This window comes from Pinus tabuliformis, chromosome 2_2 (assembly GCF_031772625.1).
Source record: "Pinus tabuliformis cultivar Carrire ecotype Pingquan chromosome 2_2, CPIR1, whole genome shotgun sequence".
In the NCBI taxonomy this organism is placed as follows: Eukaryota; Viridiplantae; Streptophyta; class Pinopsida; order Pinales; family Pinaceae; genus Pinus; species Pinus tabuliformis.
In genome coordinates, this window is record NC_142300.1 from 820,558,906 (window position 1) to 820,584,872 (window position 25,967).

The window sequence follows — 25,967 nt, forward strand, 5'->3', positions numbered from 1 at the left end:
GTTTCAATAGCCATTGGGAACTCCTTGGGGAAGTTCCTAAAATTAGATGGAGACAGGGCTATTCGGGGAATCTTCACATTTTCCAGAATATGCGTAGAAGTGGACCTAAGTCAAGGACTACCAGATCACATCACATTGAATTTTAATAATTCAATGTGGACACAACCACTTGACTATGAGAACACAACATTCAGATGCCGTGGATGCTTGCAAACAGGGCACCTCCAATACGCCTGTCCACTGGCTAGGAAGGAGCCTAAAGGGAATAAGAAACAACAGAAAAAACCCAAAGGTTGGCAGCATACTGAACCGCTAGAAGAAGAGGAATTGAAGACAGAACCTACAGGCGAGCAAATGAGACAGGAAAACATACAGGAAGAGAATACCCGGGAGACTAACTTGGGGCAAAATAATATGAAACAACAACAAGAATCTCAACTAGAAGTAAGTGGCATCAAACGAACTCACGGTTCCGAAGGATCGGAATCTGACAAAGAACAACCACTGAATACAATGGAAAACCAGCTTGCCATTATTGCTCCCACTCCCAACATTGGAGGTTGGCGAAGAGTGGAGAAGAAGAAGGGCAGGAAAGCATAGGCCAGCTAGATTTTTTTACTTTTCTTGTTTTTTTGTATTCTTTGACATCACCCTGCGTGGTGTAAAGGCCAAACACAACATATGCTGAAAAGCATCTACAACATGTAATTTTTCAATTTTAATGAAAGATTACGATTTTTCCAGTGAAAAAAAATATCAAATGATTTAGGTAATATAATAAAATAATATAATAATATTTTTATACATATTTAATTTAAAATTAAATTTAATAAATTTTTTTTTTTAACCGACTAAATTAAAACATGGTCTAAATTTTCTTTTTTGAGCAATACAATTTCAGATGATTACTTACTATTGGTATTCTAGTAGGTCAAGAGTTGGGGCTCTCGCTATAAGTTCGAATGTAACTTTGTTTCCAAACCCCAACATCCTACCTTCATTCCTTATTCCTTGGCCATGTGAATCCAAATCTGAGATGATACCAGTCGTCTTAGTGGTAGTGGTCTTTGTTGTACCAATGTGGGAGGTCGCAGTTAACTCCCTCCTTAACGCAGTCAACAAAAAATCATATTTTAATATAATAAAGTTTAACAAAATAGACAATTATTTTCCTATCCCATCCAGTTTCAATATGTCATTAATATGCTATATTTAATAATTATAACCCTAAAAAATATTTAGGGTAAATTTTCTATAAATATTTTTACTAATACATATTCATCAATTAAATTAAATAAGTTTTTTATTATGGAAAATATCATTTAAAAAAAATTTATATAAATATTTATATTTATAAATATATAATAATTTCTAAATTAAAATGAATTTATATCAATTAATTAAAATAAAAACATATTATTTATGACAACATTTTTCGGTAAAAATCACGTAGGAGACACTCTCGTTGACGCGTTTCAAACAAGCTAGTGTGGTTTATCTTTGAGGCAAGATGAGGAACCAGATTTAGGCAACGAAATCAATAGATAAAGAGAGAAGCTAACTAGCCGTAGAATATAACAACTAGTTTGAATTAATAGTCGTTATTCATAATTTTTTATATTAAGATTTGACCAAGAAAGAGAAAGGATACCGAACTAAATATATTTAAGGAACAAGTATTATTAAAATGAATTCTAATGAATAAATAATGAAAGATATTAAGTGTAATGTCGGAGTTAAACGAGGTTGCCCCCTATCCCCTACCCTATTTGGCATTTACATCGACAAGCTAGAAGGTTGTTTAGAGGAAGCAGGATGTGCTGGCACGATCTTAGTTGGGATAGTCATCATCCTTCTTCTCTGCGCTGACGATATTGTTCTTCTCGCAAGGTGCCCATCTGATCTTGATAAGAAACTTATACTTCTTAATGGATTCTGCTCTACCATGGGTATGATTGTTAACACTGACAAAACAAAAGTTATGATTATCAAATCCAAGAAGGACACTTACGCTAATTTTATGTATGACAATAGTAACTTGGAGGAAGTGTCTTCCTACAAGTACCTAGGAATTGATATTCATCATAAGCTCAACTGGAACTATAGCATTGAGAAAAGGATTAATGGGGAATGGAAAGCTTATTTCGGTCTTGAAAATAATTGTAAAATGACAAACCTCGTAATGTGGGATAGAAAGAAGTTCCTCTTTGAAACTTTAGTCACTCCAGTTATCTTATATGGATGTGATGTTTGGGGTTGTAGCATCTCTAGAGAATCTTGGAGAAAGATTGAGCAAGTCCAAAAGCGTTTTAAAATGTATAACCTCAAAATTAAAAGTAACACACCCTATCCTATTCTCCTTATAGAAGTGGGTCTTTCCCCTATCGAGAGCTTAGCTATGACTAGGCTTCTGTTATACAAGCACAAACTCAATAACATAGGAGACCATAGACTTCCTAAGCTAGCTTTAAATTCCAACCAAAACCACCTAAGGCTCAAACGAGGTTGGTATAAAGACATTAGGGCCTCGTTAAACCATTGGGAGATCAACGAGAATGTTGCATTGCAAAACATTAATAACATTAAAAATATTGTCACTTATAAGTTCAAAGAAAAAATGTGGTGTGAGAAAGATTTAGAAGCTAAAAGAAAATTAAGATATTGTAAGGAGGTCATCAACCCCACCCTAGAAGATCAAAAGTATCTCTCTGTTTTAAGTAGCTCAAAGAAGAAAATTAATATACCCAATATTAGAACAAACTCTCATGAGCTCCATAGTGAAACAGGTCGTTGGGCAGTTCCTAAAACACCATGGATGGAAAGGTTCTACCATCTCTGTGAGAATACGAACATCGAGGATGAAAATCACTTCCTCTTAGAGTGCCCCGCATACAACCACATTAGATCTCAGTTTCAAAATCTTTGTTGTAATACTGACCTTCCTAGCCTTTTACGTTGTCAAAATTACAGTGAGCTCGGGAGGCTTCTCTCCAAGCTTTTTGAGCATAGGAATAAAATCTTAAATCAAACTAAATAATTCGTTTCTTTAGGTCCAATAGACCAAAGTTTGGTCTCAGTGGACGTTAACCATCATCATCATCAACATCAATATTATTAAAATAAATTCTATTAATATTACAAATCAAATCGAATTTTTAATAAAAGTTATCAAACCAAAAAAGATATACTATTATAGGTAATACTATTACTAAGAATGAGTATTAATAGATAATAATATTATAAACAATATTGTTAAATTAGTATTAATAAAATTTATTCTTCCAAATAATTAGTAATGCTATTACTAAGAAATACTATTATAATAAATAATAATATTATAAACATTATTGTTAAATTAGTATTAATAATTTTTCTTCTTACAAATAATTTTATAATCCATTAGAATTTAAAAAAATTAAAAATAAATAATAATAATAATAAATAATTGAAAGTGAAAATAAATAAAAAGAAAAAACCTTAGGAAGATAGAGCAGGGATCCAACACTGTTGATACTCCAACCATCGTCTCTATTCATATTAACAGACCTCTTTTCAATTTCTAAGGCCTCTCTAAATTTATGATGATGAAAATGGTCAATCCTAGCAATGACCATAGTCTCTTCTATGCATATGTGATGATTGGTCTTTTCTGCATGTTATGCCTAAGCGGAGGAGCGAGACCCTCCATGTTTGATGTCCGCAACATGCTCACAAATCCTTTGATTTATTGATCGACCAATCTCACCAATATAAGGAGTGCCCCAATAACAAGGAATGATGTAAACAACCTTCCCATCCTCGGGGTTAATCGAGTCCTTAACATAACGAAGAGAACTTTGAATAGTGCTAAGGGGCCTAAATGTTGAAGGAATCTTATGCTTTTTCAAGATCCTTGTGATTTTATACGTGGTCCCTTGAATAAAAGGAAGATGAACTCCAGAAAACCGATCCTTGGGATCAATCTTATTCTTAGGACCTTTTTCAGCATTAAGGAAAGCTCTAAGACCTTGGGACTTGCTATAACCATTCCTATTAAAAACCTTAAGGAGGTGGGTTTTTTCATCTTCGGGGTGATTTTCATCAGAAACTCGTAATACCTGAGTGGCTAAGGTGTTGAATAAACCTAGTTTTTTAGTAGGGAAATAATGGGAACTAGCATGAAGATATTGCTCTGTGTGAGTTTTCTTCCAAAAAGCTTGATGAGAGAAAGAACCATCATCCTTTTTTGAAATAATAATGTCAAGAAAAGGTAGGATGCCATCAACTTCAGATTTCATAGTGAACTTTATGGAACTTGATTGATTGTTAAGATGATGGTAAAACAACTCCAACTTTTCTTTACCATGAGACCAGACGATGCAAGTGTCATCCAAAAACCTTTTCAAAATCTTGGGTTGGAATAGAGCAGATGACAAGGCCTTAGATTCAAAGCTCTCCATGAAGAGATTGGTCACAACGGGGGAAAGGGGTGAACCCATGGCAACGCCACAGGTTTGTTCATAAAATTCACCTTCAAAACTAAAGAAAGTGGAGGTGAGACAAATTTTAACTAAAAAAATAGTATTAGGATCCGTAATGCAATTGATGACTTCAATGGCCTCATTAATATGGATATTAGTGAATAAAGAGACCACATCGAAACTCACCAACTTATCATTTAGATCAATTCTAATACCCGTTAACTCGTTAACAAATGAAGAAGAATCTTTAACAAAGGACTCAGTTCGACCAATGAGAGGTTTGAGCTTATTAGCAAGATATTTTGTGAGAAGATAAGTCGACCCTCCTATAGTGTTGAATATGAGGTGTAGGAGGGCCCTTCATAAATTTATTAATTTCATGTTAATCTTTCCCATTTGTAACTTTTCTATTAATTTGTAATATTACATTATATTGTAAATTTATTAGGTATAATAGTATGATCAAACATTTTAAACTTAAGTGAATTAAAGTTATCGACCTCGCAGTGACAATGACATTTAAAAATGTTTATTAATAACAATATAATAATGATAAAGTTGAATAACAATAATAATAACATTTTGATAGCCAAATAGTACACGAATCTATACAATATTGCAGTATGCCAATCATTGTTAGAATGTTATATTATATTGTAAATATTTAATGTCCCATTCGACATTGGTTTAATATAATATCGGGTTTAATACTATGGTTTAATATTGGGTTTAATATTAGAGTTATTTGGATTTGGTGGTTTTAATATTTGGGTTTATAATAGTAGGGTTTAATGTTAGGTTTATAATATTCGGTATAATATTAGGGTTTATAATATTGGGTTTAATATTGGGCTTTGCATTATATTAGGGTTTAATATTAGAATTTATAAATTTCGATTTAATATTGGGTTTGAATCTAAATTGAAACTTATTCACTTAATTGAACACCTTATTATGCCTACCACAACAGATATTATACATTTGGTAATATGTTGTCCACTTATTATTTTGGTCAAATAGAGTAAATAATTTTCAATTCTACAAAGCGAAACTTTAGAGATTAATTTTTTATTTTTTATAAAAGAAAATATTATCAGTTATCTATAATACTATTATTGGTTGTAATTTTAAAGATCTTATTGCTGGTTGTAATTTTAAAGATCTTATTGCAGCTTGCCTTGTAATTTTAAAGATCTTATTGCAGATGAAGTACAATAGGTAACGGGGGATCTACGACTCTTGGTTACTTACAGCCTCCTAGACACTAGCAATGGGTAATTGAGTATTGTATAACATGAACCTTGGTAACTGAGTATTGTATAGCATGAACCTTGTAGCACAGACTGGCACAAACATGAGAAAACCTTAAAGCAGGAAATTAATTTTATTTTTATCACTAAAGTTGTTCAATTTTTTATGCATATGAATATTTTTATAAAGTAGTTACTATAGATTTCATGTTACATTTTTATAAAGTAGTCCTTGAAGATTGTGCCACAAAAGAAACAATCCTTATTATGTTAATCAATTTATTAAGTTTTAGTTTAGTATTAAAGATGCACAATATATAAAATTTTATTAGGCAATCGCATTGGTCCTCGACATGTATACACCAACATGTCAGTGAGTATCATTTCATTATGGAATCATATAAAGTCATTAAAGATGAAATACAATGATAATTTCCTAGATTACGCGCTGTGAATATTGAATGTGCATGGTTGCAGTGTATTTAGGTGATCATGCATGTAGATGCTTAGGATCTTGTAGTAATAAATTAGTATTATGAAAAATTTTCAAATTGTTGTAAAATTATAGTTTAAATAACAATAATAAAGGTGTAAGGGCTTATATTAGATGAGTTTATTGGCATTTTTAGCTATTTCAAATAAGAGAGGTAGTTTAAGGGCTATTGGTTCTGATATGATCTTTTAAAAATGACAAAATATGTTTTTTTTATAAATTGTTTTAAAACTTCTAGTTAACATTTTTATAATAATGTTTATGTATTCTCGTTAAGAAATATTTATTAATTATTTTAATTCAAATGTTATTTCAAAAATTATTTTTTATTTGTATTATTTTTTCTTCGTGAAATGTGTTTTCCAGTGATTTATGATTGGCTATTTATTATTTTATTTTAATGTTGTTTGATTAAAAAAAAATGTAGATTTTGCTATTTAATAAAAAAATAAATAAAAATTTAAAAATAAAAATTTAATTTTTAATTTTTAACATTTAATAAAAACCCTTATCAATATAGTAATTATCTATTTTAAATTTATTTTTTTATAATTATTTTAAATTATTTAATTTAAAACATTTAAATATGTTTTTTTTTTTAATTTTCATTTCAATTAAATATAATATTAAGTTGAATTAACATTTATTAAAAAAATATTTTATATTGTTTAATTAGTAATTTTTTTTTTAAATTATATAAATTATTTTAATATATATTATATTAAAATTTATATTGTTATATTATTTCTTATAAGAGCAAGATTGTATGGTTAAATTCTAGAAAATATTTCCAATTTGCATATAAAGTTTTGGAAATAAATTTTTATTATATTTTCAACATTCTCTTCAACTAAATAATATTATTTTCATTAATTGATTTAATTTTATTAACAATATTATCTTAGATGGTTTAATTGATTTAAATTTTATTAATAAAAAAACATTTCATAGTATATTATAATTAATTATTTATTAATTTTTTGAATTATAAAATTTAATTTATTATTTATTATATTAAAACTTTATAAAATTAAAGTCTATATCATTAAATAAAACAAAATGGAACAAAACTTTTTCCAAATGAGAAAAGGTCACACAATATAGTATAAAACAAAATTGTATGATCACATTCTAGAAACTTTTCCTATTTGATTTTAAAGCCTATGACTATATGACAATTTGATTTTAAAGCCTATGACTATATAGCAAAAAATGTCTATCACACCAGGTATTAGGCATTTGGTAATAGGCTGACCACCTATTACTTTGGTCAAACATAGTAAATAATGTCGAATTACAAATAACTAATTACTTCACTTTGCGAGAATCTAAATTGACCCAATTCTAAACCTTAATGCTAATTAAAATTTAATAGTTTTACTTTGATTTAATTACATTTAACATTAAACATATTATTAATATTATAATTATATATTAATATATATTTATATTATAATATTAATAATTTATAATGAAATTATATTAATAATTAATAATTATATTTATAATATATTAATATATTATAATTATAATATAATAATACTAAAATATTTTTAATATAATTTTATATTAATGGTTATTAATATTAATAGTAAATATTATATTATTTATTATTATTATTATTTTATTATAAATTTTATGTTGGTTAATGTGGTTGATATAAGTCTATATACATATATCAATCATATTTATTAATATGGTTGTGTATGTGATTGATATATGCTTATGAGTGTATATCAACCATATTTATTAATATGGTTGTGTATGTGATTGATATATGCTTATGAGTGTATATCAACTACATTTATTAATGTGGTTTTGCTAGTTGTGTGTTTGTATATGTGATTGATATATTCTTATTGACATATATCAACTATATTTATTAATATGGTTGTGGTAGTTGTGTGGTTGTGTGGTTGTGTATGTAATTGATATATGTCTATCCACATATATCAACTACATTTATTAATGTGATTGTGCTACTTATAAAATAATAAATACAAAAAATAATTTTAATTATTTATTTTTTATAATAAATATGATATAAAACAAAAAGAAAAATATCATTAAACATGTGTTCAATTTATGTTTTAGATAAAGTCAAGAATATCATTAAAATTCTTTCATGGCATATACAACACCAACACATGACATTAGAATTACCTTTATATGTAAGGTGTTTGACAACATGTCTTTGTTACTTTAAAAGGAAAAAAAATTGAAACAAGTATGATATGGGTAATAGAAAATTATAATAACTATTACATGTTTAATATATAATAATTTTTAATTATTATATGTTTAATATTTTTGTAATTTTAAAGTTTTTTTTGTATATTTAGTTTAATTAATAGATGAAATGATTTTTTGACAATTTTTTTAATTAATTGTTCTTATGATACACTAGAGTATTTTAAAATCATAAATTTAAATTATTTAATTTATATAGTTCAAATGTTTTAAGAGTTTTTTAGAACATTGAATTTATTTATGCATTCAAAAATATATTTTAAATAATAAGAAATTATAATTTTGTGAAATTATATTATCTCGTTCCAATTAAAAAATCATTTCATTTATAAATTAAAATATTTTGTTTATATATATATGAGAAAAATCTCTATCATTTAAATTATTAATTAAAATTTTAAAATTAAATATAATTATATATATAAATTTGAATAAGAAAAATAAAACAATTATAATAATCCAGGTAACAAATTTGGAAACACCTAATAACAATAACCCATAAGGGTGAAATTATGAAGCATTGTGTTTTAATGTGATTCTCTCATGACATGCCTCACTATTTTGTATAACGAGTATGTATATCTTTATATTGACTCTTAATTGTTGTACACATAATTATCTTAATTAATATTTTGTAAATTAAATATGTTTTTATTTTTTTAAATTGAATATATCAAAATTCAAAAAGTTTAATATGTTGATTTTAATTGTTAAAGGATTTAATAATAAAAGTGCCATTTCACCGGGCTATCAATTAGGTACGTTAGTGACTCGATTGATAAGGAGAGGAGGGAATGAGTCAAAGCAGGGTGTATTATCACCGTTATTATATATGTAATTACGCTATCTCGCCGAGGTGCACATCTGGTTCCTATCTCGAATGACGTAATTACGTATATAATGAATGACTGGAATCACTGGTCGAAATGAACCAAGGACCCGACAGGGGGCTCGACTGATAAGGAGAGGAACTTTAGTTGCTCGACCACCGGGAGAGGCCCATGTGTTATATTTTTGTTAATTGAATTTACAATTAATAAGTATTTTTTATTATCTAAAAGTCATGTATATATATATGAAAAATATTAATTGAATTTACAATTAATAAATACTCTTTCTAATTATATATAAATAATTGTATTAGGAAATATTGTAAAGGTTATTATTGAGAAGATGTTGTAGTGAAGTATTAGATCAAAATAATAACACAATAAAGGTGTTAGATAAACATATAAAACATAATTGTGTCAAGTATTATGAAACTTATTGTAGATGAAATGTAGTGAAGCCTTAAATAGTTTGAGTGTGTCTAATGGTTAAGAGCATGTGTTTCCTTGTAAGAGGTCACAAGTTCAAAATCAAAGGGGGTAGAGTATGTATGTCGCCTCCGCGGAGCTACCTTGGCTTTCAAAGACATGTACTCTAATTTCCAGCTATTAGCATAAAAAAACATAGCTTTCAAAGACATGTACTCTGATCAATTATTAACATAGAAAACATCTTTTCTTTTTTCAGTTCAATAAAAAAGAGAAAACTTAGCTTTCAAAGGCATCTACTCTGATTTCTAGCCATTAGCATAAAAAAACATAGCTCTCAAAGACATGTACTCTAATTTTAGCTATTAGCATAAAAAAACATTTTTTTTTTCTTTTCAACAAATTACACTTAGCTTGCAACCTTATTCAGACTCTGTAAGGTCTAAAACAACAATAACTTAGCTTTCAAAGGCATCTACTCTGATTTCTAGCTATTAGCATAAAAAAACATAGCTCTCAAAGACATGTACTCTGATTTCAGCTATTAGCATTAAAAAAAACATCTTTTTTTTTTCAACAAATTACACTTAGCTTGCAACCTTATTCAGACTCTTTAAGGTCTAAAACAACAATTATTGTAGTATCATCGTAGCTTGTAAGATAATAACTGACATTTATTAAAAGTTTCAGAAAGAGACTGTCGTATGTACTGAAAGTGCTAATTAGATCCAAGGGTGAAGAAGATATTATCGTAGCTAGTTTTTATTTTATTTTGAGTGACCTTGCATGTTCCTTTATCTAAGTCCAGTCAAACTTTGGAGAGTGCATGAGCCTTTGTGTTCTTGTTCTTATATACATGGTCAAAAGTGATCTTAGAGAAATGAGAGAGCATTTGTTTTGTCTTTTGGAAAATAGATGGTAGAGGATAGTTTCTAATATGAGATGTTCCTTTCATGCATTTAATAACCATTTGTGAGTCCCCATAGCCATGTAAATTTGAGATATTGTGAGCTCGTGCAATTTGAAGAACTATTTTGAAAGAGAAAAGTCTCATTATTATTGGTTGCAAGCCCTATGCTTGCTGAGAAAACTATAGTGAAAGTGAGAGAAAAATGTATGATGCCACCTGCCCCACCAACCTTGTGTTGCTCTATCAAAGAAAGCCCACGATGAATCTATTTGTATGACAATTTCAGAAAGAGTAGAATAAGGTCTATAAGATGTAGTTTTAAAACTAATTATGCTATAACTGGACTTTGAATGACAACTTTTAAATATGAGAAGACTTTCCCCTAAAAAATAGTTTAATTTCTTTCTAGGCAACAATAAGTTGAAAAATTTGTAAATGTTTCTTATGTGGAATTTAGAACCATTTTTCCAATACATTACTTATTAATGAGCCTTTTTCCATGTTACTAAATTCATTCCGTATAACAACAATAAAACAATAATAAATAAACAAATACTCTTCTATTTTTTATATATAAAATCAATATTATACCTATTTAAAAAATTATAAAACTATAATTTTTTCTTAAATTTTATGCTAATAATTTTCATATTAAAATATATTATTTACTTAATTTTTTTTTAAATAATACTATTTACCTAATAAAACTTTAAAATAATATTATTAACACATCTATCAGTTTAGAATTTTCACTCAATAATACACTTTTATACCATATTTTTGGTAACTAAACCACACGATACCTTTTACTTTTCGCTTAGAATTTTTCTTCTCATATCTTCGCATAGATTTATCTCCAAATGAGGTTGGATATCCTCATTGATTAAATCAACGAGCATAAAATTTCAACTCTCATTTCCTACTGAGGGAAATTAATTTATATAAATTTGGTTTCGAGATAAACTGAATCCCTCCTTAAAAAAATATATTCTATTTAGGTTTGATGTTCACATATACCTATCTTTTTATGTTTTGATTTGAGGTTAAGCTATCATTGAACCAAAAATATTCTATTTAGGTTTGATGTTCACATATACCTATCTTTTTATGTTTTGATTGGATGTTAAGATATCATTGAACTATTCTATTTGGGTTTGATGTTCACATATACTTATCTTTTTATGTTTTGATTTGATGTTAAGATATTATTGAACTATTCTATTTGTGTTTGATGTTCACATATACCTATTTGTGTTTGATGTTCACATATACCTATGTTTTTATTTGATGTTAAGATATCATTGAACTAAAAATATTCTATTTGGGTTTCATGTTTTGATTTGATGTTAAGATATCATTGAACCATGTCCCTTTCTAATCAGGAAAATTATTTTATTTAGCGTTGGTGTTGTATAAACTTATTTGCTTTCTCATAAATTATTTTTTATTGGTAAATAATTTTTTTTTTTCAAAAAAGTTTGAGAGGAATTTAATTTTGATAAGTTGTTTTTGGGTTAAGTGTATATTTTTAAGAGGAATTTAATTTTGATAAGTTGTTTTTGGGTTAAGTTTATGTTGAGATTAGTTTTAATGTTAAATAGATTATTTATTTATTATTTTATTAGAAAGGTTAATTTTTAAATTTTAAAAATTTTAATTTAATTATTAATAATATGGATAGTAAAAATTCAATTTTTATATGACATTTACAAAATATTTTTAATAGTAGTAAAGATATTTGATTAAGATTTTATTAACAATATATATATTTTTTCCAATTTAATTAGAAAAATTATATTCATAACTATTAATAAAATTTATTATTATTTTAATATATTTTTATTGTTTTTGGGTTTAGAAGGGCTATGTTGTGACATAACGTTATATTTAAAAATAGTAAAATAAAGTAACAACAAAAGAAATTAATGTTAAAAATAGTAAAATAAAGTAACAACAACAGAAATTAATGTTGGCCAAAATTAAAATACTTCAATTTGCACCTTAATTTTATATAACTTTATATAGAGATATAAAATAAGGGAAAAAAAATTAAAAAAAATATACCTTTTAATATGAAGAAGAAATGTAATTTATTCACTACTTAATATGGAGATTAGTAAAAAAAAAACCATAAGTAAAATATTTCAACATCCATAGTAAAATAAAGCAATTTAAATTAAAAATCTTCTTATATTTTCACTTTCTACAACTAAAGAGATGTGTAGTTTATTTTATTTCTAATATGAAGTTGATATATAAGATTTTAAAAATATCAATAACAAAGAAAAGTTTTTTTTTGGTTGATAAGTGGGTGAATCCTGAAAATCATGCTTACCTATGGCTGAGGCTGAGAGGCTACATTTAAGCCGTCAAAGTCACCCGGGGATCGCACCCCGCCTGAGCGGCACGAGCAGAAACCATGCTGGATTTTTGGTATCTACGAGACTAGAACCAGTGACCTTTGCTTACCTTTGCTTAGAGAGCCCCTTAACAACGCACTCCTTCACCGACTGTTCTAAATCTCTTTGATAATAACAAAGAAAAGTTAAATGTACATTATAAATAAAATATTTCAATAAGTAGATTGAGTAAATTTTTTTAACATGAAACATATATAAAGAAATTGAGAAAATTCTTATTCCATTAAAAGTTGTTTTCTAATTCAATGTATTTGGATATTGATAATTCCTTCAATGATTAATATAGATATGATATGGGATATTTTAGAAAATATTAATAATAAAAATAATTAAATATATGCATACACGAAAAAAAAATGAAAAGTATGTTTAAACATTTTAATGTGGAGAATATGAATTATAAATAAAATATTTCAATGCCAATTACATATATATTATATCAGCTTGGATGCATCGACCCAATAGAAAAAGATCAAAATCTCTTTTTACACATATCTCAGTAAATTTAATTTTTCTAAACACATAATAAATCCAAAATTAAAATAATATAACCTCTTTTTATATATATATATATATATATATATTAATAAAAAAATAAATAAAAGTAAATATATAGTAAACTCTATTTTATTATACAAATAACTCTACCCTCGCCTCCTTTTATAAAACCAACTCCAAAGGTGCTTGAGCACCATCTTTCTACATCCAAGAGTACGAAACACATTTCCTCAAGGCGGTAAGTCAATTTCAAGCCTCCTGGAACACTCTTCCAAATCAGATATTCTGTAACATGTGATTTGAGAGTGATCTATAATTTTTGGCTGACCACAGGCACCTGGTTCAGCGCGTGGAAGTTCTCCACATAGATTCCTACCTCTTCCAAGTAAGTCTGGCATGCAGAGGGATACAATTCCTTGAACCAAAGTCTCTATTTTTTTCCTAAAGTAGCATAATCCAGACAATTCCTTGCACCCATTTCATTTCATCACATTCATGTCTATCTTACCAGAAGAAACAATGGATTGGAGCGTAGAATATGCGACAGCATCAATAGCGTTGGCTTTGTTGGCGATACTATATTTCAAAATGAAATGGAGTGGTGACCCGTGCCATCCTGTTGCTGCAACCGTGGTTTCTCACATCATCAATTTCAAACGCTTACATGACTATCTTTGTGATCATCACAGACGCTACAAAACTTACAGGATACCTTATCCTACTTTCAGCTACGTTTATACCACGGATCCTGCAAATGTGGAGCACATCCTTAGATTTAATTTTGCAAACTACGTCAAGGTCAGTTTCTGTTATATGGAAGCGATTGCTTCAGATATACCGAGTCATAGCTTTATATGTGTTGTTGTGATTAATGTAATTTTGAAAAATTCACAGGGAAAGTTCAACCATGATATTATGGAAGACCTTCTCGGGGATGGTATTTTCAGCGTTGATGGTGAGCAGTGGCGACAACAGCGAAAATTAGCTAGTTTTGAGTTCTCTGCCAAAGTGTTGAAGGACTTCAGCAGTGTTGCTTTCCGAGAGAATGTAGTGAAACTTTCCAAAATTCTTTTGGAAGCTTGTGGAGCAAAGCAAGCAGTAGAGATGCAGGCATGATAAATCCTTTACCTATTAGCTCATTTTCTCTGAAAATTTATAGTTAAAATTTGCATTTCTTCTTTTTGTTTCTGTGTTAGGATCATGAAACCAAGAGAAATGGTGGTGTTTAAAGATGTTGTTGCTTGGGATCTCACTAGCCGAAGATTCAATTAACATGGAGTCTTTCTTGGGATCTCACTAGCCCGAAGGATCAATTAACATGGAGTCTTTCTGCCTTCAAATAGGCAACATTAGAGATAAATACCATGCGCAAAACCATGGGTTCCCATAAACCTAGAACTGAGATATCATATTCCCTCACTCAAGCTAGGATACCAGTACACCTGCCACTCCGGTAGCTATCCAAGTGGTCCATTCCACAACTTGATGATTCCATGCACCACTACACTACATGTAGGCCTGATCAAAGTCTTAAGGTCTTACAACAATCTGTGCTTCCGCGCAATATGTATGCCTGAACAATAGGTCTTACAACTTCCTAGGGAAATAGATCTACCTATGGCAGGATTTCATAACTTGGACCAAAAATGTGGCTCTCATCACCTCCTTCACTAAACTTCAAGCCATAGACTCCATTTCTGTTTTTTTTTCCATACGACCACTCTCTTGCTACATCTCTAGCTTTGTTGATCCATATCTAGACCTGGTCTTTCAACATTATTTGCACTCACCAAATCTATGCAATCTCTCATTAACACAACTAAAATCAATTTAGTGGGCATGATTCTCCTTTCTCATGGCCACCATAGCCTTTCACTACACATGCACAATCTTTTCCTAGCAACTTCTCCAGGACCTCTAAAACGTAATTCATTGGTCCTAACACTTGTACTGTACAAGTTCATCCATGCTTCACTTTCAACTCCAGGCTCTGATCAACACACTGCAATTTCGACCACAACTCTTGTATTCACTAGGCTCTGATACAAGTTGTTAGGATTATGAAACAGGGAGAAGTGGTGGTGTCTAAAGACACCATTGTTTTGGATTCCAGTGGCCCCAAATGATCAATTAGAATGGAGTGTTTCCGCCTTTAAATAGGATACATTAGATATGAATTTCATGGACAAAATCATGGATTCCCATAAACTCGAAGCTTGAAAACCTCTGATAACTTGATCGAGTCAAGTTTACCTAACCACCTTGACACCTGTGCATGCTGAAAAATTACATTTAAAATTATATTTGTTCTTTTCCCCTCTGGTGTATGGAGTGAGTTAATAAGTGGACAAACTCAATTTCTAGTGATTTTTATTTTATTATATATATATATATATATATATATATATTTTTTTTTTTTTTTTTTTTCTCTTCAGTAATTAAAGTTCCACTCATTTTTTTGGTGATTTTGTGTTAAAATTGGCAACTAGGGCCAAACTCCACCTTGGACAACTCATATGATGGGGATGATATTTTTATTGGATTCCTCTTTCCAAGAGGTGTAGGATTGATCTACAGATCATCTCATTCTGACAAATATAAATGGAAGTATGAATTTATTTCTTCTATGGACAAATTGTCAAGGTTAGCTAGAAGTCAAATGTAGGCTCATAAAGCCCAACCAATGTGTTTCTTCAGCATCAACGTTGTGTATATATAGAGGAGTCATTTTCCTCATTTTGTCACTCATCATCTTACATCTTTCTCTCTCTTTATTTGATTGGGTCGTACGAATTTCAGGTAGCTTGTTCTTCTCCACACGTGCCAAGAGTTGACTAGATATTTTTGTTCTCTGCGTTGACCGAGTTGCAGCCAACTTTGACCAATGTTGACTGGGCAGTGTTTGACTTCATTTGATTGCGATTTTTGTGGGAGAATTTCTGTTTGGGCAGGCCACATATTCTAGCACAGAAACCGAGATTTTTTGCACAATTTGACCAGCGTTGACTACAAACTTGGGTAGGTTTACCTAGGTCGTTACATACATGACACGAATCTACTGAGATTATTTACATTATACACTTGCAGAAAGGGTTTACATAACATCTTGGAAGTCACGCTGATGATGATAGCTAGACGACAAGGACACATTGATCAAGTGTTATCCCTTTTGCAAAAAAAGGGGGTGCACTGCTATGGGTCGTTGACACGTAGTGGTCAACATCTCGCTCTACTTGGGGACATGTTGTTGCACCAGAGGAATGTGAGAATCCAAAATCTGCATCCACGCAACACACAAGATAACATAAGTAGCGTCCATCCAAAAATCATCACATAACGTTAAGCACAGGAAAGATATAAGCTCTTCATTTATTAACTATCCTAATAACATGAAAAACACAAATCTAACTACAAAATGAAATACTAAAATAACAGGGTATAAGGTTATAAATACAATACAAAAATGCCCCATGGCATCAGATGCATTCAATATAGTGCATACTGAGCATTTGCCTGCTTTCAGGCAAATCTGTTGGTTGTTTCTCGGATGTGCCATGTCCAATCCTGCACACGGTAGGACTTTTTCCTATCCGAAAGTCAAGCTGCTCGCGACCATCAGATGGATCAAACCGCTTTCTCATTCTCTTTCTCTTGCGCTTTTTCTTTGTGGCAGGTTGTGATGTTGATGATGATGTGGTCGGCACACAACTTCCTTCTTGATTCGAAAAACGCTCATATGGAAAATTTGGAATGTTCAAGACTTATGTGACATGCGTTTCTTTATGAACCTGATCTGTTATGACTGGTGGACTAACCATGTAAGCATCAACCTGATTCTTATTAATTTCCATTTTATCTGGGTCACATTCAATTAGCCACTTTTCAATGGAACAAATGACCTCCTCATAATAAGATGGAGCTTGCCGCAGCATACAAGGAGGCTTATGATCTGTTGATGTTTCCTTGTTTCTTTCATCCTCTGACCGATGCTGAAATTTCTATACCTGTATCTTTTCCATTGTTATGACATCCATCTGGTTAGAGTGTTCAACCTTCATAGCACTGACTTCCTTGGCATGGTTTACCTCTATGGTCAATAACCTATGCTAAGACATATCTGACCAGCTTCCATGTCCTTTATAATTTTATCATTTTTTGCTTTCAAGTCCATGACGCAGTTTTGCGTATAGTTTATCTCTTTCTTATGATTTGCTTGCATGGTACCTAACTCATTATTATAATCGAATCTCATGATGGTCATTTCTTCATCCATAGTTGAAAATCTGTTCTGAATCGAACTTATTTCTTCTTGATAACTTGACACGTAGTGATCAACAGGGCTAATAAGAAAAATTGAAGTAAATTTCTCTTAAGCATAGAACATACCATTGTTATCTAAAATTAACATGGTATCGGAGTTGAGGTGAAGACAAAGCCCAAGCAAGAGTGAGAAGAGCAATCACTGAGATTTGTTGAACAAGGACAAGGTTCAATGGCCTCCTCATCTTACTTCAAATCTGATGACAAGGTCAATGATAAGTCTGATTATCATGCATGGAAGATGTCTCTTGACTTGACTTTGGAAGAGCATGATGTTATGGACTATGTGCAAGGCTAGATTGTTGAACCTCCTTCAAATGCACCGGCTGCTGCTAAGACAAAGTACAAGAAAGGTGAAGTCAAAGTTAATAAGATCATTAGGGATTCTATTCATAACCCTTTAGTTGCTTATATCTCCGATTTGGGCACATCTAAGGAGATGTATGACAAGTTGGTTAGCATGTTCAAAGCTAGCAATGCAAATGAGGTCCTTTTTCTCAAGAACAAGTTGAAGGACATAAAGAAGGGAAGAGGAGAAGATATCCAATCCTACTTAATGAGGATTACCGAAATAAAAAATGACCCTATCAATTGGAGAAGTTATTGCTGACAGGGAGCTCACTCTCATTGCCCTTGGAGGTCTCCCTCGTGAGTGGGATGTGTTCAACACTACTATCCTCAACAATGACCGGATTCTAGGTTTTGATGAATTGTTGACTAGATGTACTCAAGAAGAAACAAGGATGATAGAGAGAGACATGCCTTCAAATAGGAATGATCCTACTGCATTCTCTGCTCATGCTAAAAAGAAGAACAATGCAGGTTCAAATAAGCAATGTCAAGGAAGACTGGGATTCAAAGATGGAAGAAAGGGTAGATGCTTCATTTGTAATAGGTTTGGCCACTATGCTAGGGAGTGTCCTAATAGAAGGGATACACCTCGGGATGATGACAACAACAACCACAACAATTTCAGGGGCAACAACAATCAAAGGAATGGCAGGTTCAACAACAAAGGAAAAAGGAATGCTCCTGCTACTCAACATGGAAATGGTCGACCTCCCAAAAGATCAAGAAACTCCAGGTATGATGAATCTAATGTTGTAGATAACAAGCAAAAAGAATTTTATCTTATATCTTCCCTCTCCACTGCCTCTCCTACGAATACCTTGGTAAATTGGTTGATGGATAGTGGTGCCTCAAGGCACTTCACTGGGTGATCCGGATTTAAATAGGAATGCAACAAATTACATAGATAACCATAAACACAGAGATGCAACAGAAATAATACTTCATTTCATTAATGTAAAATACTGAAATATGCTTACAAACAGAAACAGAAATAAACCAGCTAGGGCGATGGTAGCTTATCTCTGAGAAGAGATGTGGCGGCTACATGCCTCTGAACTGTGTTACAATGAGGCTCGAAGGCCTATTTATTGTTGAGAAACAATGGAAATCCCTAAACATCCAAAAACCTAACCCTAGGAGATGAAATGCCAAACTATGGGCCCCGTTTCGGGTAAATTGGTACATCAAATTCCCGCGGTCGTAACTTTGGCATACGATCTCCGTTTTATGCACACAATATCTCGTTAGAAAGATCTATCTGAGGACTACAACTTTGGGATGGACCCATGTTGTTCCCATATATCCCAAAAAACGTTGTTTAAAGCCTCAAAACGGCTCCAGAAGTTCAAGACTGAAAAAATTGCTAAAAATAGTAAATTGTGCTACAATTAAGGAAACTGAAAAACTGAAAGAGACAGTTGTAGGGGTCCAAGTGGGATAGGTGGGTGGTCACCAACATCCACTTGGATCAGATTTGGGGAAGCCTTTCCCTGCTTCGGATTCGTAGATCCAAAGTCTCGCTTCTTTTGTTTAAACTTTTGCTTGATTTTGACAGCGTATCGGTATGCCGTGCCGAGTGAGGAGATGTTCAGGAACTCCATCTCATCGTGGATGTACCTATGTAGGCAACCGCGGTATTTGAGTACCAAATGCAGCTCAGAATCCTTGACACCCAATTGTGTGCGAAGGGTATGAAAAATGTTTGTGAATTCCCGCACATCTTGGTCCCTTCCCTACCGCAGCGTGGTCCACTTTATGTATTTGTCCTCATAGGGACAGGGTAGTACTGCTCCTTGATGTTATTTTGGAATGAATTCCAGGTGGGTGCAGCTGAAAATAGTGAGCCTATACTTTCATCCTTCTGCTCGCAGTAGGTTTCCCACCAGTCCTTGACATGGGGGGTTGCTTTGAGAAGAGCGAAAATTATCTTTTCCCGACAAGAAAAATGATGAACAGAAAAATACCCTTCTAGCAGATTTAACCATTTATCTACGACATCTGCGTCTATCTGACCCTCGAATATGGGGATTTCAAAATTAACTTGTACCTTAAAGGGTGTGGCATTTCCAAAGTAGTTGTTGGAAGCCGATGCATCGCCCCTGCGTAGCCGCTGAAGGATTTGGGCAAAGTTGTCCATCATCGTGTTCCTTTGTCGCTCGAGGGCTTCTTCGAGCAAGATTTTGATAGGATCTCCTGCCCCCTTGTCTTTCTTTTCATTCTCCATGGGAGGCCGTTGGGGTTTGCGGGGCTGGTCTTGCAAAGGTTCGACCAGTTCAAGCCCTAACTCCTTATATCCCGACTTCGTTGGGGACATGCAAAGAAAAATAGAGAAAAAGCAGACCGCTCTGATACCACTGATCCAGATTTAAACAGGAACGCAACAAATTATAGAGATAACCATAAAAACAGAGATGCAATAGAAATAATACTTCATTTCATTAATGTAAAATACTGAAATATGCTTACAAATAGAAATGGAAATAAACCAACTGGGGTGATGGTAGCTTATCTTTGAGAAGAGATGTGGCGGCTACATGCCTCTGAACTGTGTTATAATGAGGCTCGAAGGCCTATTTATTGTTGAGAAATAATGGAAAACCCTAAACATCCAAAAGCCTAACCCTAGGAGATGAAACGCCAAACTATGGGCCCCGTTTCGGGTAAATTGGTACATCAACTTCCCGGGGTCGTAACTTTGGCATACAATCTCCATTTGACGCGCACAATAGCTCATTAGAAAGATCTATCCGAGGACTACAACTTTGGGAAGAGAAACATTGGTCCATGGACCTATGTTGCTCCCAGATTTCCCAAAAAATGTCGTTTAGGGCCTCAAAATGGCTCCGAAAGTTCAGGACCCGAAAAACTACTAAAAATAGTAAATTGTGCTACAATTAAGGAAACTAAAAAATTGAAAGAGACAGTTGTGGGGGTCCAAGTGGGATAGGTGGGTGGCCACCAACATCCACCTGGATCATTCCTCCCCCCTTAAGAAGCAATGGTCCCCATTGTATTGAGTTCCTCCATGAGATGAGGAAACTTCTGCTGAACTTGGTCCTTGGTGAGCTGTTCTGCAACCTCTGATGTGTCCAGTAATGGTGGGAAGCATGGTCGAGGGCGGTCCACATTGAACACTCGGTGCAAGCGAAGGAATGGGGGAATGTTGTGCTCCAAAGCATTGTTTCCCACAGCCTTGGTACTAGTGTAAGGACCATATCGGAGTGGTTTGAGCTTCTGATGGGCTCTTGTAAGGCGTTCTTTCTGTAGATGCAACCAGACTTTGTCGCCCACCTGAAACTTGTGTGGCACCTAATGTTGATCATGTCGCTGCTTGTACTTGGAATTTTCCAGAATGGAGTGGCGATAGATCGGCCCGTTGGGTAGAGGTGCTCTGGAAGTCAGATCGGCCAAATGCTTGACCTGACAGCGCAACGGTACCCCTGTGGGTGAGGAGAAGATGACCGTATCCCTCTGTTGTTGCTGCTGCTGCTGCGTGGAGGAACCCTTTGCGGGGGTCATGGATGTGGCGATAATCTTCCCCTTACTTTGGGAGCGAACCAGACAGAAAATGAATTTCCTGGTCTGGGAGATGAGCTTGCTGCATTTCTTAGCAGTGATCAAAGAGGTGGCGGTAGGTGGGGCTACCTTCGGTATCCTGTATAATGAATTACCCAAAGTAATAATAACAGTGCGAGGCCTTGACTCATACACAGCATGTCGCCTCCATAAGTATGGTTGGCCTAATAGTACATCACAAACATCAAGAGGTGCAACATCACACAATACCTCATTTGTGAAGGGCTTGATGCTGTAGGGAAGGCGACACTGTTGGCGGACTCAGAGATCTCGTCCTTGGTGAAGCCACCCAATACTGTACAGTTGCGGGTGTGGTGTAGTCGGTAGGCCCAACCGCTTCACGACCTCTGCTGAAATGAGGTTCTTTTGGCTGCCACTGTCGATAATGAATTGTAGCGACGAACCCTTCACCCACATTTGTGAGTGGAAAAGACGCTCCCCCTCCTCTGGATCTTCGAGCTCATTCTTCTGGATCTTGGCAGTGGCAACAGTGGCGTTGGGCTCCGCGTCAATGATCTGCTTCCCTTTGCCATTCCCCTTGTCGGGTTCTGACTCAGGGTCGGAACATGCATCTGATTCTGAAGCCTTCAACTCGACCACCAGTGACTGCTTGGTCTGACACTCACTTGTGTTGTGAGTGGGGCTCTTACGGAACTCACACCACTTTCCTGTGTCCTTCTTCGACTTCATGGTATTGTTCTTTTCTTGTGGCTTCGACGGGTTGTCTTGGGTTGCCCTGTCTTGGCTTTGTCCTTGGTTTTGCGATTTGGGGAAGCCTTTCCCTTGCTTCGGATTTGCAGATCCAAAGTCTCGCTTCTTCTGTTTAAACTTTTGTTCAATTTTAACAGCGTATCAGTACACCATGCCGAGCGAGGAGCTGTTTAGGAACTCCATCTCATCTTGAATGTACCTGTGTAGGCAGTCGCGGTATTTGAGTACCAAATGAAGCTCAGAATCCTTGACACCCAACTGTGTGCGAAGGGTATGAAAAATGTTCGTGAACTCCGCCACATCTTGGTCCCTTCCCTGCCGCAGCGTGGTCCACTTTATGTATTTGTCCTCATAGCTTTTGACATGGTAGTATTGCTCCTTGATGGAATCCCGGAATGAATTCCAAGTGGGTGCGGCTGAAAATAGTGAGCTCGTACTTTCATCCTCCTGCTCGCAGTAAGTTTCCCACCAGTCCTTGATGTGGGGGGATGCTTTGAGAAGAGCGAAAATAATCTTTTCCCGACTGGAAAAATCATGAACAGAAAAATACCCTTCTAGCAGATTTAACCATTTATCTACGGCATCTGTGTCTATCTAACCGTCGAATATGGGGATTTCAAAATTAACTTGTACCTTAAAGGGTGTGGAAGTCAATGTGTCGCCCCCGGGTAGCCGCTGAAGGATTTGACAAACTTGTCCATCATCGCGTTCCTTTGTCGCTTGAGGGCTTCTTCGAGCAAGATTTTGATAGGATCGCCTTCCCCCTCGTCTTTCTTTTCATCCGCCATGGGAGGCCATCGGGGTTTGCGAGGCTGGTCTTGCAAAGGTTCGACCAATTCAAGCCCTAACTCCTTATATCCCGACCTCGTTGGGGACATGCAAAGAAAAATAGAGAAAAAGCAGATCGCTCTAATACTACTATTCCAGATTTAAACAGGAACACAACAAATTACAGAAATAACAATAAATATAGAGATGCAACAGAAATAATACTCCATTTCATTAATGTAAAATACTAAAATATGCTTACAAATAGAAATGGAAATAAACCAGCTAGGGCGATGGTAGCTTATCTCTGAGAAGAGATGTGGCGGATACATGCCTCTGAATTGTGTTACAATGAGGCTTGAAGGCCTATTTATTGTTGAGAAACAATGGAAAACCATAAACATTCAAAAACCTAACCCTAGGAGATGAAACGCCAAACTATGGGCCCTGTTTCGGGTAAATTGGTACATCAACTTCCCGGGGTCGTAACTTTGGCATACGATCTTCGTTTGATGTGCACAATAGCTCATTAGAAAGATCTATCCGAGGACTACAACTTTAGGAAGAGGAACATTGGTCAATGGCCCCATGTTGCTCCTAGATTTCCCAAAAACGTCATTTATGGCCTCAAAACGGCTTCGGAAGTTCAAGGCTCGAGAAACTGCTAAAAATAGTAAATTGTGCTACAATTAAGGAAACTGAAAAACTGAAAGAGATAGTTGTGGGGGTCCAAGTGCGATAGGTGGGTGGCCACCAACATCCACCTAGATCACTGGGTATAAGGAAGCTCTTTCAAATCTGATAGAACAAGATGCAAATTTGGAAATCTTTTTTGGAGACAATTCCACCTATCCCGTGAAAGGAGTTGGGAATGTTACTCTTCAATTGAATCAAGGTAACACAATTCATCTACAAGAAGTATTCTATGCACCCGATCTAAAGAAGAACATGGTATCTATCTCGGCGATGGAAGACAAAGGATTCAAGGTGGCATTCATTGATGGAACGATACGTGTTTGGAAAAGAAAATTCAAAGAAGCATTTACTCTTGGATTCGGGGTTGACAGCCTATATCAAGTTGGAGGAAGTCCATTGGGATCTATATCTTGTGACACATCTCTTCAATCCGAATTATGGCACCGAAGATTTGCTCATCTTCATTATAAAGCCCTACCCGATGCAAGGAAGATGGTGACAGGTATGCCCAAATTTAAAGTAGAACATGAAGGTGTTTGTCAGGGATGTGCTGAAGGAAAACATACAAGGGGACCATTCCCCTCAAGTGATAGCAAGACTACCGATATTTTGCAATTGGTTCATTCTGATCTATCTGGTATGTTGCCTGTGACATCTTTGGGAGGATATTTATATTATGCTATCTTTGTGGATGACTTCTCTCGCAAAACTTGGATTTATTTCTTGAAGAAGAAGGACGAAGTGTTCACATGGTTCCGCTCTTTCAAAGCCTTGGTTGAAAATCAAACAGGGAAGAAGATCAAAATATTGAGGACCGATAACGGAACTGAATATGAATCAAACGAGTTCAATGATTATTTCAGAGAAGTTGGCATTAAGAGGGAGACTACTACCGCATATACTCGTGATAAAAATGGTGTTGCTTAAAGGAAGAATTGTTCTATTATAGAAGCCACTCATGCCATGCTTCATGATCAAGGACTTCCGAAGTTCCTATGGGGAGACGCTGCCAACACTGCGTGTATGTTCAAAATAGATGCCCACATTAAGCATTGGACTCCAAAACTCCTGAAGAAGTTTTCACTAGTAAGAAACGTGATGTTTCTCACTTTAGAATTTTTGGTAGCCCTGTGTATTTTCATGTGCCGAAAGAAAAGAGAAGCTAATTGGATGCATCTGGGAAGAAAGGAACATTTATGGGTTACAATTAAACTTCAAATTCATATAGAATCTATGTGCCTGGTCAAAGAGAAGTGGAAATAAGTCATGATGTCACCTTTGATGAAGATGCCGCCCTTGGGAAGATTAGGAACCTTCCTATTCCAAGGAAGGACAAAGAAGCAGATATAGGAAAGCAAGGAGAATTGCAGGATGAGTCGATGCCCGATGTTGAAGAACTGATGGATCCCATTGATGCACCTTCTCACGAGCCCTCCTAAAAAACGAGACCCTCATGGCTTAGGGACACTCTTGAAGATTTCGAGAGACATATTGCACCTCGGGGGACATTTCATGAAAGTAAAAAGCCAAATAGGTACCAAGGGTACTTAGCTGCCATGAGCGCCATTGTTAAAATTGAGCCTTGCACATTTGAAGAAGCCGTGAAGCACCAAGTTTGGAAGGATGCTATGAACGGAGAGTATGAGTCAATTATAAAGAATGATGTCTGGGATGTGGTCCCTAGACCCAATGAAAAATTTGTTGTCACCTTGAAATGGCTCTACAAAATCAAGCATGGAGCTGATGGAAGTGCTGAAAAGTTCAAGGCCAGGTTTGTTGCTCGAGGCTTCTCTCAAAAGGAAGGTGTGGACTATGATGAGATATTTGCACCAGTTGCTCGATATACCACCATTCGTTCGATCATTGCCCTTGCTGCCTCTCAAGGATGGAATTTCCATCAAATGGATGTGAAGACCGCCTTCTTGCATGGTTCACTTAAGGAGGAAGTCTATGTTGAACAACCCGAGGGGTTCGAAGTTCAAGATCGGGAGACACATGTATGTAGGTT

At 34.0% G+C, this 25,967-nt stretch overlaps 1 pseudogene across 1 annotated transcript in view; it reads left to right on the top strand.

Moving 5' to 3' along the window:
- Positions 1-13,781: 13,781 nt before the first annotated feature.
- Positions 13,782-25,967, top strand: part of LOC149195502 (cytochrome P450 704C1-like) — a 36,802-nt pseudogene continuing 24,616 nt past the window's right edge. The window contains exons 1-3 of the transcript XR_016254608.1: positions 13,782-13,922; positions 14,049-14,335; positions 14,432-14,647. The product of XR_016254608.1 is annotated as a cytochrome P450 704C1-like (transcript). The remainder of the gene's footprint in view (positions 13,923-14,048; positions 14,336-14,431; positions 14,648-25,967) is intronic.